General features: G+C 37.0%; 1 protein-coding gene across 2 annotated transcripts in view; it reads right to left on the bottom strand.

The window, feature by feature from the left end:
• The window catches only part of EBAG9 (estrogen receptor binding site associated antigen 9), a 56,995-nt gene extending 39,923 nt beyond the window's left edge, over positions 1 to 17,072 (bottom strand). Inside the window, exon 1 of one of the 2 annotated variants that reach the window (XM_074201205.1) lies at positions 16,968 to 17,072. The gene's annotated coding sequence lies outside the window, so the exon portion shown is untranslated. Of the gene's footprint in view, positions 1 to 8,254; positions 11,397 to 16,967 lie in introns of those variants that run through there. The other variant, XM_074201206.1, reaches the window with a different exon arrangement.
• Positions 17,073 to 17,319: the final 247 nt, after the last annotated feature.

Raw genomic sequence — 17,319 nt, 5'->3', positions numbered from 1 at the left:
TTCAGAGTGCAGTCCATAGACAGTAAGGGGACAAGGAGACTGCAAAGGACTCTTTGCTCTCCCTGGGGCAGGACTCAGCTGTTTTCCCATACCCAAATCCAGGTTGTAGTTTGGGCTCCCATATCACCATAGCCAAGCAGGAACTCTCCTCACAGCTCCAGGGCAGAGTGGAGGGCCTGTGGTCATCTACATATCAAAGCACAGGCAAAAGCGCAGTCAAAACCTCTCATAAGACCTTGGAGGAATTAAGGTTCCCCAAAAAAATCCCCAAAGCCTTGGAGTGCAGTAAATCAGTCATAGGCTGAGGAAATGAGCAAACAAAAGAAAAAAAAAGAATCTGAGCATAGAAAATTACTTTGGTGCCATGAAAGATTCAGAAGATAACAAAATTGAAGCTTCTTTACCCAAAACCTACAAGATAAATAGAAAATGGACCCAGGCTATGGATGAGCAATTAAGGGAGGTAGAAGAAAAACTGGGAGGAGAAATGTGAGTGACGCAGATAAATCATGAAAACCAAGGTGAAAGCTTGGTGAAAGAATTTTTAAAAATACTGAAGAAAATAATATGTTAAAAACCAGTTTAGGCCTAATGGAAAAGGCAATACAAAAGGCAAATGAGAAGACTGTCTTAAAAAGCAGGAATTGGCCAGTTGGAAAAGGAGATAAAAAAAAAAAGCTCTCTGAAGAAAATAACTCCTTCAAATGCAGAATGGAACTAAAGGAAGCTGATGACTTTGAAAGAAATTAGGAAGAAATAAAACTATTCCAAAAAAGCCAAAAATTAGAGAAGAAAATGTGAAAGATCTCACTAGAAAAACAATCAACCTGGAAAACAGACCCAGAAGAGACAACTTGAAAATTATTGGGCTACCTGAAAGTCATGACCAGGAAAAGAGCCTAGACTTCATTTTTCAAAAAATAATACAGCAAAATTTCCCTGAGATCCTAGAAGCAGAAGGTAAAATAGAAATCTAGAGACTTCACCAGTTACCTCCTGAAAGAGATCCCAAAAGAAAAACTTCCAGAAATATTGTAGCCAAATTCCGAATTTCCCAAGCCAAAGAGAAAATACTTAAAGCTGCCAGAAACAAACAATTACAACTACCAGGGCTCTATAGTCAGGCTTACACAAGATCTGGCAGCATCTACATTAAGGGCTCTTAGGGCTTGGAATATTATATTCCAGAAGGCAAAAGATCTTGGTTTACAACCGAGAATCAACTACCCAGCAAAACTGAACATTCTCTTTTCAAGGGAAAAGACAGACTTCCAATGAAATAGAGGACTTTCAAACTTTCCTATTGAAACAATCAGAGCTGAACAGAAAGTCTGATCTCCAACTACAGGACTCAGGTGAATCATAGGGCAGATGAGAAGGACTAACTATGAGGAACTTAATGATGCTGAATTGTTTGCATTCCTGCATGGAAAGAAGATACTGATAACTCATAAGAAATTTCTCATTTATAAGATCAGTTAGAAGATGCACATATAGACAAGGCACAGGAAGGAGCTGAATATAATGGTATAATATAGTTAAAAAAATGTAGTCAATGGGTGATAAAGGAAAGTACTGGGAGGAAGAGAAAGGAGAGGAAGAAGGGGCTAAGATATTTTACATAAGAGTCAAGAAAAAGCTTTTTCAATGGAGTGGAAAGGGGGAAGGCAAGGGGGAATAAGTGAGTCTTGACTGAGAGGAAATAACATACACATTTAATAGGGTGAGGAAATCTATCTTACCCTAGAGAAAAATGAGAGGAAAGGGATGGGATAAGGGGGGAATGGGGGGAGGGAAGGGGAGAATGGGGGGGGGGAATAGGTGGTAGAAGAGAGGGAAGATTGTGGGAGAGGGTATTCAGATCCAACACACTTCTGAGCAGGGACAGGGTGAAAGGAGAGAGAGAATAGAAAAAATGAGTGGGAAGGAATAAGGTGGAGGGAAATACAGCTAGTAATAGCAACTATGGGAAAAATATTGAAGCATCATCTTTTTTGCTGGACTCATGATAAAGAAGGAAATTCATCCCAGAGATAGAACCACTGGAAGACTTAAGTACATTTTTCTCTCTCTCACTATTCTTGAGGTTTCTCATCTTTTGGGGGGAAGGGGAGTTTATGTTTATTCTTACAACAAGATTATTGTAATAGTATAAAATAAACAAAAAAAAAGTTTTAATCAGAAAAAATAAAGAAAACCAATATAAAGAAATAATAATATAAAAATAAAAAGGTAAATTATAATCAAATAAAGAGAAAATTAATTATTAGGAACTATTTTGACCAATTGCAGCCAATAAAACTGATAATCTAATTGAAATAGATCAATATTACAAAAAATATAAACTGACCAAGTTAACCCAAAAGGAAATTAAACACATAAACGTATCTCAGAAAGAAAAAATAAATCGAGCCAGTCATAAATAGGCTAAGGGCAAAAAAATTATAAAAATTTACAAGCAATTTATACCAAACATTTAAAAGAACACTTAAGTCTAATACTACATAAACTGTTTTAAAAAATAAAGGAGTAGTACCAAATTCCTTTTGTGACACAAATATGATCTTAACACCTAAACAAGGGAGTTAAAACAAAGAATATTATAGAATATTTCAATAATGAAAAAGTTTCAAAGAAAATATTAGTAAGGATATTAAAACAATTTATCACAAAGATCATACTCTATGACCAGGTTGGATTTATACAATGTGAGGCTAGTCCAATATTAGGAAAATTATAACATAATTAACTATATCAAATGACAAAAGCAACAAAAATCAAAATTATTTCAAAATATGTAGAAAATGGTGTAACAAAAACACTAATTCCTGTTAAAAAGAACAAAACACTAAAAAGCATAGGAATAAGTGGAGCTTTCCTTAATATGAATTGTATCCATCTAAAACTATAAGTAAGCACTGCTATGACTGGAATAAATTAGAAGTCTTTTAAATAAGAACAAGGTGATACAAGAATGTCCATTATCATTTTGCTATTGTTGTTCAGCCTATTTTTTTTTTGTCATACCCAACTCTTGGTGACTCCCCACTTGGAGTTTTCTTGGCAAAGATACTAGAGTGGTTTGCCATTTTCTTCTCCAGCTCTTTTTACAGATGAGGAAACTAAAGGAAACAGTCAAGTACGTTGCCCAAGGTCACATAGATACTAAATATTTGAGGGCAGATTTGAACTCAGGAAAAAGAGTCCACCTTACTCCAGATCAAGGGTTCTATCCATTTGGTCAAATAGCTGTCCTATTCATTATCACTATTACTATTCAATACTGTTCTAGAATAAAAATACTAACTATACTAACTATACCAGAAAGACAAGAAAAAGATATTGAAGGAATAAGTATGGGGAAAAAGGTAAAATATCACTTTTTGCAGATATTATGTTTACTTAAAGAACCATAGACAGTCTATTTAAAGACAAATTAAAATAATTAACAACCTCAGCAAAGTTGTAGGATTCAAAATAAACATTTACAAAATCAGTGCTACTTCTACAGAATTCCAACAAGATTCAAAGGAAGAGAGCTAGAGAAATTCTATTTAAAATAACAACAAAGAATATAAAATACTTGGAGACAACCTGTCAACTTATACCCAGGAACTACATGAACACAATTACAATTCTGGTGTCAAAAGTGGCACTGGACATGAAATTGGGACATTGGACTCTGGTACCAGTGGGAATGGGCTAGAGATTTATTTATCCAGCCATAGTATAACCTGCCATTCTCTTCTGTTAAGTTCTCTGCCCTTGTTCCTGCTTTACTCCTCCTGCCTATTTCAAGCTTGCCATTCTTTGTGAGGTAAACTCCAGGATCCCTCTGGTGATCCAACCATCTTAGATCACTGGTAAGGATTATCCTTCCTTAAACTGCACACTTTTATTAATTGACCTGTGTCCCTCTGCATTTTTTTAAACTGAATACCTCTGGAGTAAAAGTTGTAAATGCATGCTTCTGTGGTTTCTTAAACTGCATACCTAGGTAACTGTGTGCCTAAGTAAAGTCGGAAATGCAAACTTTGTTAGAATTCTTTGTGTCTGTATCTCTTGTCGTTGTTTTGTCTATGTCTGTTTTTGCAAAGTGTAAAATTTCTGTGTCATGTTTGTGTTCTGAGTTAGATTCTGTTAACCCTGAAAGATTGAAAATCCAGTAAATCAGTAAAACTTTTTAGGGTTGTGGCCAAAAAGTTTAGAATACTAGTTGAAAAATTGTCACAGTGAGGAAGACTAACCCCGTTGAGGCTTTCTGGAGGAAATCAGGTAAGATTAAAAAAAGAAAAATCTGTAAAAAAGTTTTTTTTTTTCCTGACATTTCAGCTTTGACTATATTGGAATTATAGAAATAAAGCCAGATAGTCAAAGTTTATAAAACTCAAACTTCTTAAAAACTTATTTTGGAGGTATGGAAATTAATCATTAAGAGTTTAGAAATGAATAATTTTAAGACTGTGGAGAACTCTTGAGACTTTGGGTGGGGGTAATTCTAGAAACTCCCTTCTGAAATAGCTTAAGTTTTGAGGTACCACTCTAGAATTTGTTTTAAAGAAAAAAATGGCAAGATTAATTGTTCTTGGGCAATGAAAGAAGACAGCTAATTTGGAAGTAATTCCAGTGGAAAAAAATAGATAAATGGTATGCACCTTATAGCAACCTCTTTGTTAACCTTCCCTTGACATTTCTGACCTTTAAACCAAAGAGACTCCTGTGATTCCCCCCAAGGAAGTCCTTCTCCCTATTAACCCCTCTCATCCCAGATCAGATCCTAAATATAATTGGCAATCAGTTGGGAAAAAAATTGGGAAAATGTAGGGAAACTTATACTCTGGTTGAGGAAATTTTTTGGCTATATAATCTTAAGAAAATTATCTTGTCTGCTTGCCCCACTTTCCTATTCTGTAAAGAGAAAAATAACAATGGTAGCCACCCCTCCCAATATTTGTGTGAAGTTCAAAATAATATAATGATTGTAAAGTGCTTAACACAATGACTAGTATATGCTAAGTACCTGATTATTTCTATTTAATTGAATGTAATTTTCCATTCCTGATAACTCTAAAAGTGGTTCTAAAATGTAAAGAATAATAAAATCAATGTTTTTTATATGCAAAAATCTGGAAATGCAACTGATGTCATATTAAGTTTCTTGTTTGTGTTATTATTATATTTCTAAATTCTCTTATATTGTGAAATTTGAGAGACCATTATAACAAAAATGTTATAAGACAAAACAGCTTTTTAATCTGGATGCTATTACACCTGAATTGAGTGATAAAAATAGTTATTTGAAACTGTTAAATATTTAACAACTCATATTTTGATATAAAACAAATAATGATATATAGCAAATTTTCATTTGAAATGCTTAGCTATTATGAAAATATATAGGATGATATAAAGATGTAGCTTCAACATATTAATGATGAGTCAACTATCAGATAATTGCTGTGTGTCTGAAGACCCAGAATTATTAATAGTTTTAATTTATAAGTAAAGGATAAATGAAATGTTACCTAGTTAGAGAAATAGCAGGAAAGATATTCAGGCTCTTAAGTTGAGGTTAGCAAAATTCTGTTAAAGTAAAAATTTCTATGATTGTAAATGCAGTTGTTTGAGTTTTGATTATAGAGAGTTGTCTGAATTGTTATGAAGTCAAAATTATTTTGGGTTTTTTTTTTTTGCAAGGCAGTAGGGTTAAGTGACTTAACCCCTAGGTCACACAGCTAGGTAATTAAGTGTCTAAGGTCGAATTTGATCTCAGGTCCTCCTGACTCCAGGGCTGGTGCTGTATTCACTGCACCACCTAGCTGCCCCCTGAAGTCAAAATCATTAAAGGGCATGTGCGGCAGAGTCTGGGGACTGCTAAAGGTGGATGTCTGTGACCAGAAAAAAGTTTTGGGGTTGAAATCAACATAGACTAAGTAGGACTCTTCTGATTGTATTTCCCCATTATGCTATTTCCTTTCTGAAAAGAAAATCCTGATACACTATGACTACATGACTGTCTGTCAGATATGATTCATGTCCGGAATTAAACAAAGCTAAAGAAATCTTTCATCCTCTTAGATTATTGTCATAATTATGTCCTTTTTCCTTTTAAAGAAAATTTCTATAATCAACAAGTTTTGAAAGTACAAAACTAAATCTATAAAATAAATGATTGATACTAGAACATCTCTGATATACAAAAATAAGATGCAAGTACAAATATCTTTCAATTTCAGCTTGTATCTTGGTATTTTGTATTATGGTCAAATTATAATATTTGGATGATAATAAACTCCTAAAGGGGAAATTTAATAAATAAAGTTGTAAGAAAAAGATCTAATGTAAAAAATTTTCTAAACAAATGGAATAGTAAATTTTGAGAACAATAGGATTAAATTCTTCTGCTATATAGATTATGTCTTCTAATCAGAGGTGTTCCTCAGTGCTCTTAAGTCTTCATTGCTGCTTCCCTTGGAGATCTCATCAGCTTAATGTAAAAAGTTTTCTAAACAAATGGAATAGTAAATTTTGAGAAGAGCAATAGTATTAAATTCTTCTTTAAAAATTATATATAAATATACATGATTGGTTTCCAAATTTATCCATCATGGGGCATGTTTTTGGTAATAAGTTCTCAAAATTGGATTTTACATATAAATTGTATGGATAAAAGTAAAAAAGTAAAATTATTTTCCAATTATTAAAGTATCTAATAATTTTTAAAAGCAGGAGAGCTAAAAAAAGAAATCTGACCACAGACAATTACTTTGGTCCCACAGAGGACCAAAACATACACTCTGAAGATGAGAAAGTCCAAGTTTCTACATCTAAGGACTCTAAGAAATATAGAAGCTGGGTTGAGAATATGACAGAACTCAAAGAAGATTTTGAAAATCAAGTGAGGGAGGTACAGGAAAAATTGGGAAAAGAAATGAGAAAGATGCAGGAAAAACATGAAAGCCAAGTCAGCAGCTTAGTCAAGGAGATCCAAAAAACACTGAAGAAAGCAGCATGTTAAAAACCAGTTTAGGTCACATGGATAAAACAGTTCAAAAAGTTAATGAGGAGTAGACTGTTTTAAAAAGCAGAATTGGTCAGATGGAAAAGGAGATAAGAAAGACCTCTACGGAAAACAAATCCTTCAAATGTAGAATGGAGCTAAAGTAAACTGATGACTTTGCAAGGAATCAAGACATAGTAATTCAACACCAAAAAAAAAATGAAAAACTAGAAGAAAATGTGAAATATCTCATTGAAAAAGCAGGACACTCATAAATTTTAAAAGATTCTTACATTAGATATAGGATTTAGGTAGGAAAGAAACAATAAATAATTGAAATTCTCTGAAGTTTCAAGATTGAAGAATCAAATTTACTAAATTACATTAAGTCAGAATTATCTAGGAACTTCTAGATTTGGAGCTAGAGAAACAGAGCCCCCTTTAGACCTGTCCTGACAATAAATCCTATTGTCCAAGAAAATGTATCTAAAGATCAGAAGACTATATGAGACATCTGGAATTCAAAATATGCTGGTTAAATGGATATTGAGAATGGGTCACTAGAATACAAGGAGATCTGATTTTAGTTACGTTTAAGTTTTCTTGATTATATTGGTGACATGGAAATCTTCCTTCTCAGAATTATTCCACTGTGAGACCTCTAAGTAATTTGATCCATATTTGAATTTATGCAATTAATGGAATTATGAGAAAAACTTTATTGCATTGTTTAAAAACATAACCTCGTGTGACTAGGAAATGGATTATCTCTTTGTATTGTTCAGAGAAGCTTAACTAAGGACCTAAATTATATATTGACCAGAAACTCAAATCCAAAGATTGATAAAAAGGAGTTTTCTCACGATTGTCAACCCGTTTATCTTCTAACGGTCCCTAGCAAATCCTTCTGACTATTGCCACAGCTGCCAAACTTGTGGCTGTGTACTCTTGGATTATCTGATGAAAACCCCTGCACCTGAGTGATGGAGGAACCCTCCAGGGATCTCAAAGTTCAGTGGACCCAGGAGCAGTTGATACCCAGGTAAAACAGTTGTCCCAGGACACCAGACAAGGGCTAAGTATATTGTCCTCTTCCCTTTTGTGCCTGACCACCAAGACTCTGATTCAAGTATTTATTGGCATTTTCAAGTTCTACATGCTTGGTTCCCCTCTCATTTTTTGCTTGCAAGCAAACAATGGCTAGAAGTGATATCTGAGGTATATTTCCCTAATAGGTTCCTTCAAGGAACTGACCTCCTGAGATGAAAATGCTTGTCCTGGTCCAACTGGCCCCTCGTGGCATCTTGGCTTATATACCTGCCTCTCCTTTAGTGGTCAGAAGAGTAAGAATTCTTTCAGACTCCTTCCCTTTGGCCAAAAAGAGGGAAATGACAAGACATTAGAAGAAATCCAGAGCTAAGGCACAGAACACAAGTTGTGCCCTGAGTCTAGCAAAGCAATCCTTTGCATTCACTCTCTGAATGATCTCACTCTGACAAAATCATAGAATTATTGTATTGCTTTAACTAGCACCTGAGTTTAAATAAGCACCTCCTGTATCTATTATGTTTTGGTTGTGAAATGCTGCTGTGACTCAAACTTGTCACATTACTGCTGTTACTCCCTCATTGTCAGGGCTACAATTCACTGTGCAGCCACTGGTATAAATATTGAGATCTCCCCACACTGCCTTAAATCCCCCCACTGGGAGAGGGGCCCCAACACAAGGAGATCCCCTTCTTGCTTGCAAGTCATTTCCTTCACTTTGAAATTAAACTTCTATTTGATTCCTGAGATTCACCTGTCTCTATCCTGCCCTGTTCAGTTCCAGCTATCCATAGGTCAAAGGTCAGCTCAGGCTGATTGACAGGGTGATCAACCACTTATACACAGGAACTATGTGAACACAATTACAAAACACTTCATACAGGGTTAAGATATCTAAATAATTGAAGAAATAAAGTGCATAGCAATAGCTAAAATGAAATAAAAATGACAGTCCTATCCCATTTACTATTCAGCGACATGTTAATTAAAATATCAAAGAATTACCGAATGAAAATACCAAAGAATTTCTCCACAGAGCTAGGAAAAATAACAAAATTCATCTGGAGGAATAAAATGACAAGAATATCAAGAAAACCAATGGGGGGAAATGGCATCAGGTCTAGCTGCATAAGATCTCAAGCTATACTACAAAGTTATAATTATAAAAACAAGCCCCACTCTTGGTTCACTCCCACCATTCCTCACCTATGCTCCTACAAAGGTGCTGCTGAAGGAAGGGGAGAAAATCAAGCAACTCTTCTGACTTAGGTCCATAGCAATTTTGTCACAATTTGCACTGGGTCCTCAAAGATGTTAGATATCATACCTCCCTTATTAGCTCACTACCCCAATGGTTAGAATAGCTCTTACAACCTCTCCATCCCTCTTCAAATCTCCCAAAGCTTCTTCTCTTCCCCACTCTCATGTGAAAACCTTGCATCATATTTTACAGAAAAAAATTGGGGATATTCACCACAAAGTCCCTCTTCTTCCCTCATCTCCCATCAATAAAATGCCTTCTGACACTATCTCTTCCTTCACTCCTGTTTTCATATGAAGTAGCCTGCCTTACTAACTTATCAAGGCTAATCTTTCTACTTGTTTAAGCGATGCCATTTCATTCAGTCTCCAACAGATTTGCCCTCCATTGTCATCCCTTATTGTGTCTCTCTTTCTCTGCTACCTATAAACATGCCAATGTCTCTTCCACCAGGAAAAAAAAATCCATACTTTACCCTTCCATATCTGTTACAAGTCCTATATCTCTCCCTTCTGTCCCTTGCAAATAAATTGCTTAGAAAGACCACCAAAACAGGTGTTTCCACTTTGAATATGTACATTCCCTTTTTTAACCTTTTTATTCTAGTTTCTGACCTTAAGGATCCACTGAAAGTACACTATCCAGAGTTACTAATGATCTCTTAGTTGACAAATCCATGATTTTTTCTCACTTCCACTTTCCTTGACTTCTCTGCAGCCTATGACTGCTGATCACTTTCTTCATGATAGTCTCTTCTCTCTAGGTTTTGTCTCCCTGATTCTCCTGCCCATCTGACCACTCATTTTGGATTTCCTTTTCTGGATCTTCATCTAGTATAGATTATGTCTTCTAATCAGAGGTGTTCCTCAGTGCTCTTAGTCTTCATTGCTGCTTCCCTTGGAGATCTCATCAGCTTCAATGGATTTAATTACTATCTCTATGCTGACAATTCTCCAAATCTAGCCTGCCCCAAATTCTCTGCTGACCTCCACTCTTGCATCTCTAACTTCCTTTCAGACATCTTGAACTAGATGTCCAGTAGATATCTTAAACTATGTCCAAAACAGAATTCATTTTCCTCCCTAAATCTTTCCTCCTCCTATCTTCTCTCTGACTGGAGAAGGCAATACCATACTCCCAGTCTCTCAGACTAACAACCTAGGAGTCATCCTAAAATCCTCTCTATCTCTCATTCCTTCCCCATTTCCAATCCGTTGGACCTCTGACTCAGGTAGCACTCTAGTGCAAGCTTTATTATCTCACCTGGACTATAGTAATAATCTGGTCATGGGTTCTTCCTTAAGTGTCTCTCAAATCCATTCCATCCTCCACTCAGCAATTCAAGTGATTTTTCCAAAAGTTCTCAAGTCACGCACGTCTAATCAGTAAAAACTCCAGTGAATTCCTATTGCTTCTTCCTCACCTATCATTAGACTTCTACCTCTCTTAATCTCAGTGTTTTTTCTCTATTTCCTGTTTATCATGTATATATAGTTTTACTTTACATATATATATATATATATAAATGTGCATGTGTATGTATGTATATATGTTGTATGTGGGTATATACTTGTTTGCATGTTGTCTCTCCCATTAGATTGTTAGTTCCTATCTTTTTCCTTTTTTTATATTCCCAGCACTTAGTAGTTCCTGGTACACAGGAGGTGCTTAATAAATGTTTATTCATTGATTGGTACTAGATAAGAAATAGATTGATAAGTAGAATAGATTATTATATAAAAGCAAAAATGAGCTTCAGTAACATAGTGTTTGATAAACCCAAGATTCCACCCATTAAGGTAAGAACAAACTATGTGACAAAAACTTTTGGGAAAACTGGAAAATAGTCTAGTAGAAGAAACTAGGAATAGATCAACATCTGACACCATATATAAACATAAGCTCAAAATAGGTACATGATTTAGACATAAAAGGTGATAAAATAAGCAAACTGGCAAAAGTAGAAAGGAAATTATCTGTCATATCTAGGGCTGGGGAAGAGTTCGTGTCCAAATAAGAAACAGAGAGGTTCAAAGAAGGTAAAATGAGTAATTCTGATAAAAATTAGTTTTTTTATTAATAAAACTAATTCAGATAAAATTAGATAAAGAGGAAAGGGGAGAGGATTCCTTGCCGCAAATTTCTCTGATAAATGCATCACTAATAAATCTAAAAAAAAAGATAATCTTTCTAAGATTAATAGGAAACTGAGTCAAACTTACAATGAGAGCCATTCTCCAACTGATAGTCAAACAGGAAGTTTCAGAGGGAGAAATTAAAATTATCACATATAAAATAACATGCTCTAAATTCCTATTTGTAGTTCAATCACGTCTGATTCTTTGTGACCCTATTTGGGATTTTCTTGACAAAGATACTGTAACAGTTTGCCATTTCTTTCTCCAGCTCATTTTATAGATGAGGTAGATAGGGTTAAGTGATTTGCTAGGGATTGCACCACTTTTAAATGTCTGAGGCCAAATTTGAACTCAGGAAGAGGAATCCTCTTGACTCCAGCACTATATGGCACTACACCATCTAACTGACCAAATCTCTATTAGGAAAACAAATTAAAACAATTCTGAGTTACTACCTCATGGTCATAAGATTGGTTATGATGACAAAAAAGTAAAATGACAAATGGTGGAAGGGATGTGAGAAAGCAGAAACAATGATCTAGTCTAACCATTCTAGAAAGTAATTTGGTAACTATGTCCAAAAAGCTATTAAACTGTACAAAGCCTTTGACTCAGAGCAATACTGCTACTTAGGCTCTACACCAAAAAGATCAAAGAAAGAGTAAAAGTACACACACACACACACACACACACACACACACACACACACACACACAGATACCAAGTTGTGGAATATGAATAAAATGGAATACTACATGTTGTTACAAGAAATGATAAAAGGAATGGTTTCAGAATAACCTGGGAAGACCTATATGAACTGATGCAAAGTGAAGTGAGCAGAACCTGAAGAACAATCTATAGTAATAGCAATATTGTAACAATAATAGAATTTGAAAGACTGAATAATTCTGATCAATGCAATGGTCCAATACAATTCTAAAGAACTCATGATGAAATTTGTTATCAAACTCCAGAAAGAGAACTGATGGATTCAAAATGGGAGATGGAATCATATTCCTTTCTTTTATTTTGAGAGGGGAAGGGAAACAACATGGTTCATGCAGAAATATGTTTTGTATGACTATATATATATATTAGTAATAGGTTCTGTTTTTCTTGCCTTCTCATTGAGTGAGGAGCAGAGGGAGAGAATTTGGAACTGAAAAAAAGTTTCTATGATTAAAAAAAAGAAAATGAAAATGGAAAAATAGCTTAAGAGTCAATCATATGCTGAGCGAGATGAACAGAACCAGAAGTACATTGTACACCCTAACAGCAACATGGAAATGATGATCAACCTTAATGGACTTGCTCATTCCAACAGTGCAACAATCAGACACAATTTGGGGGTATCTATGATGGAGAATACCATCTATATCCAGAGAAAGAATTGTGGAGTTTGAACAAAGACCATTACCTTTAATTTTGAAAAAAAGTTATCTTATTATGTAATTTTGCTATCTCTTATACTTTATTTTTTTCCTAAAAGTTATGATTTCTCTCTCATCACATTCAACTTAGATCAATGTATCCCATGGAAACAATGTAAAGACTAACAGACTGCCTTCTGGGGGGGGGGGGGACAGAAGGAGGGAAGTGAGATTAGGGAGAAAATTGTAAAATTCAAAATAAATAAATAAATTTTTGAAAAGAGTCAATCATATCTTAAGTCCATTATTTTAATGGAATTGCTTTCCTGATAAAGGCTAGCAGAAGGCAGATGAAGAAAAGGAACTGGAATTTTGAATGGGGGAGAGGGCTATACCTAGAGCAGGGTAGCTTTGTAAAGATAGAAAGTCAATTAAAAGCATCAGATACTTGGGTAGCAAGGATTAAAGGAAGTGGGGAAGTATTCATTATTTTTAAGGAGGTTAAGGAAGAGGACATAACAAAATCAAGGTGCATCATATTTCAGAAAGAGCACTGGATTAGTAGAGCACCTGGGTTCAAAAATGCAGCTGTACCATGGACCATCTGTATAACCCAAGGCTACTCATTTCTCTTCTTTGAACCCCAATTTCTGCATCTGAAAAATGAGAGGACTAAATTTGATAAGCATTAGATAGATATCTCCTACTTCTAAACCTATGATATGCTGATATTTACAAAAATTCCCTGATAATCCTTACAAATGAAAAGAACCCTCCCATCTCTCCATAGGTCTGATATAAAGAATTAAAAAAATAAAACTCAAACTTTTTCCTTCTGTACTTTAAAAATTAAAAAGCAATGCTGATGGGGACAGCTAGGTGGCGCAGTAGCTAGAGCACCAGCCCTGGAGTCAGAAGTACCTGAGTTCAAATCCAACCTCAGACACTTAATAATTTAATAATTACCTAGCTGTGTGGCCTTGGGCAAGACACTTAACCCCATTTGCCTTGCTAAAAAAAAAAAATTTAAAAAAAGCAATGCCGAACAACACCCAATGAAGTAGTTGATAAAAATAAAAAGCATAATCTATTTTACAAATGATGAAACTGAGACAGTCATTCAATGACTTGCCCAAGTTAAATGAGTACTATTTATGGAATTAGATTTTTTAAAAAACTGCTACTGTTCACTTTAAAACCAAAGTTCTATTCACTGCTTCCTATTAGTTCAAGAGATCTCTCATGAACCGAATAACTGGAACTACAGAGCAAATCAACTTAAGGCTAAATTGTGATTACCCACAGAAATCAATTTGGAAATGGCAACTGTTACTGATGGTAAAATTCAAGTAATACAGGTACCTTCCCCCCATATATGCTTCCTGAACTATCAAAAATTAAAGATGCTGGGGAGCAGCTAGGTGGTACAGTAGATGGAATACCTACGGTTTGAGAAGCCCTGGAGTCAGGAGGACCTGAATTCAAATCTGACCTCAGGTATTTAATAATTACCTAGCTTGTGTGACCTTAGGCAAGTCACTTAACCCCACTACCTTAAAAATAAATTAAAGAGATTGACATTTATGATGCTAAGAATTAAAGATACTGCTACTGAATTTGGTGGTAACAACATATCTGAAGTGTGGCAAAGTAGAGTTGATCTGGTGGACAGGCCAACAAGTTCAAGTCTTGTCCAAGTGACTCCTAGCACTTCACTCATCCTGTCATTTCTCTAAGCAACTCTCTAAATAAAAATCAACACAAGAATTCACCATGCTGATAACAAAAGTATCATAAGGTCTATGAATACACACACACAAGTCATTTTATCAAGAAACTCAGGGTTGTGCTACCCAAATGTTTGCTAACATTTAAAGTACAGAATTTTATTTTCTTTAAAATCACACCATGATTTAACTTTTTGCTTCAAAACCTTTTAGCACTAACTCTAAAATTTCAGATTTGGAAAAAAAGGGAGAAAAATTTTGTCATCATTCCACAATCAAGATAAATACTATGAGGTACCTAGCATATAGTTAATAGTCAAAATGTTCTGAATTAGGATGAAACAAAATTTTTGTTCTACTTGTATGTACACAGAGATCCTGCCTATAGTAGAAATACTAAAATTGTGCTAAATAATCAATAGAATTTAAAACCTCAATAGCTGCTTTGGTATTTGTAGGAAGTTAGTTTGGTAGGACAGGGCTATTTTCTATCCCCTTTAAATGTACCACACAAACATGCCTGTCAAGACGACAAATGTATATGAACAACTCAAAAGGCTATTTAGTGTGTACTTACTGCATTCTTCTAAAATATTTCTCATGTAATTTCTATGAAAAACCCAACATCTCAGGCAAATTAAAACCTATCCAAAGCATATGCCTCTGGAAACACTAGCAGATTGCCTTCTTTTGGGGGGGGGGGTGAGATTAGGGGGGGGAAAATGTAAAAATAAATAGATAAAAAGCATACTTGACAAAGTCCTATAAAATGATTAAAGAGGGCACACTGTCTTCCAAATGATAGCCCTAATTCAGCAAGTGCTTGTCACTCATAAGAATGCTAGACACAAACTATCCAGCAATTAAATCTCATACTAACACATCTTTTTTAAAATTCTGCTCACTGTTTTATTGAAATTTTGAAATCGTTATGAGACAAAAAAAAAAAACCCCAAACAGGTCAATCAGGTTATTTTTTTGTCTTAGGAACAGTGTAAAAAGTTACTAATCAAGTTTCTGAAGGGATTATTGTAGTAAGTCACCTAGAAAATTGTTAACACTTCTACTTTTAAGAAACCAAAGGGAATGTTATACTAAGAAAATAACATTAAAGTTCAGCTCCAAAACAACCAAAATTGGCCTTACAAGTTGAAGGTTCAAATATTATACTAAGAAAATAACATAAAAGTTCAGCTCCAAAACAATAAAAGATTAAAATTTACCATTTGCCTAGGTAACCCCTTGTTGAAATCAATGCAAGCACATAAAATACCTAGAATTAGTCTGTCAATGTCACTTCTGCATATATCCACCTACCATTCCTAATTCAGAGTTGAAGAAGCACTTTACAAAACAAATGAAGGTTATGTCTTATGTTTCTAATATTGTGGCTTTGTAATCTTTTGGCCAAATTAAAGAAATTTGTGATCAAGCACAATTACAGCCGTTCCTACTTCTGTGGCGCTCATAGATGGCACCTCATTTTATGTGACAAAAAAGTCAAAATCAAAGAAAGAAAATACAGCTTCTTGGAGAAGGGGAAGTAGAATAATGTGAAATTAAACAGGCTACCTACAAAGAAAGATAAGACTATTAAAATGTGAAAGGCATTTTGGAGTTGGATCCTCGTGATTAACTTTCTTTAACATGACACAAAGGTTCTGTTTTTCTTTGCTATCGTTTTACCTTTATTTCAAGAGGATAGTGAGAAGCGAGTAAGGAGAAAAACATAATTAAAAAATTTTTCTTAACTAAAATAGGCTGCCACAAATCCCAAAACTTGGGGAACCACATGGCCCATTCACCTCCCGGAAGTGGAATGGGGGGACCCGAGTTCCAGTCGCGGCCGCGCTGTTTCCTGCCAGGACTGAAGGCAAGTTGGCCCGGTCCCAGAGCCCTCGGGGCTTCTCGGGGTGACCGGGGGCCCCACCGGGGCTTCACGCCTAAGGACCCACATCCGCCGGGGGTGCGGCGGGGAAGCCCGGCCAGGATGGCGCGGGGCCCCTGCCCGCCGCACGAGGGGGAATGCCCGGCCGAGGCAATAAGGGGGCGCGCCAGCTGGCGGGGGTCCTGGGGCTCCGGGTGCTCTCACGGGAGAGGCTGGGGGTGAAGTGAGGTGTCACCTAAGGACCGCTCCTCACCCCCTCCCCACCCCCATCCCCAAGGCTGCGGGAAGGGCTCGGGGTGCCGGCGGATCCCGGCCGCAGCCCTCACCCGGGGGGCTGGGAGTGGGGGGGGGGGTCAGCCTGACCCGGAACCAGTCCCCAGGCTGGCGGGGATAAAAGGGAAGAAGCGAAAAGGCATTAAAGGAGCGGAGAGGATCGCGAAGGGGGGCCGTCGGGGGGAGGGGGCGTGCGGGGATGGCGGGGAAAGGAGAGGCAGGGGGACCCCCCAGCCGCGGGCGCGCGCGGTTCGCACACTCACCTGCCCCTCCCCCTCCCCGCCAGCCCGGCGGAGGCTCCGAGCTGCCGCGGGCCGCGCGCGCACGCAGGCACGCGCGCGTGCGCTCGTCCTCGGCTGTACTCAGAGGCTCATTCAAAGCCACGCGCGGGCTCGCCGCCGTCGCCTCCGCCGAATCGCGGCCATGGCCCTCCGCCCCCTCCGGGGAAGCCCTCCTCCCGCCCCCTCCCTCCCTCTTCGCTCCGCCCCACGCTTTCCTTCCTCGGCTGCCTAGTCTCGAGCGGCGGCCCGAGCTTCCGAGCTTCCGAGCTTCCGAGCTTCCTCACCCCCGCCCCCTCGACTGGCTCGGACCAATTGGCTCGGGGCAGCCGGTCAC

This window comes from Macrotis lagotis, chromosome X, assembly GCF_037893015.1.
Source record: "Macrotis lagotis isolate mMagLag1 chromosome X, bilby.v1.9.chrom.fasta, whole genome shotgun sequence".
NCBI classification, from domain to species: domain Eukaryota; kingdom Metazoa; phylum Chordata; class Mammalia; order Peramelemorphia; family Peramelidae; genus Macrotis; species Macrotis lagotis.
This window is presented reverse-complemented; position numbering and strand designations above follow the sequence as displayed.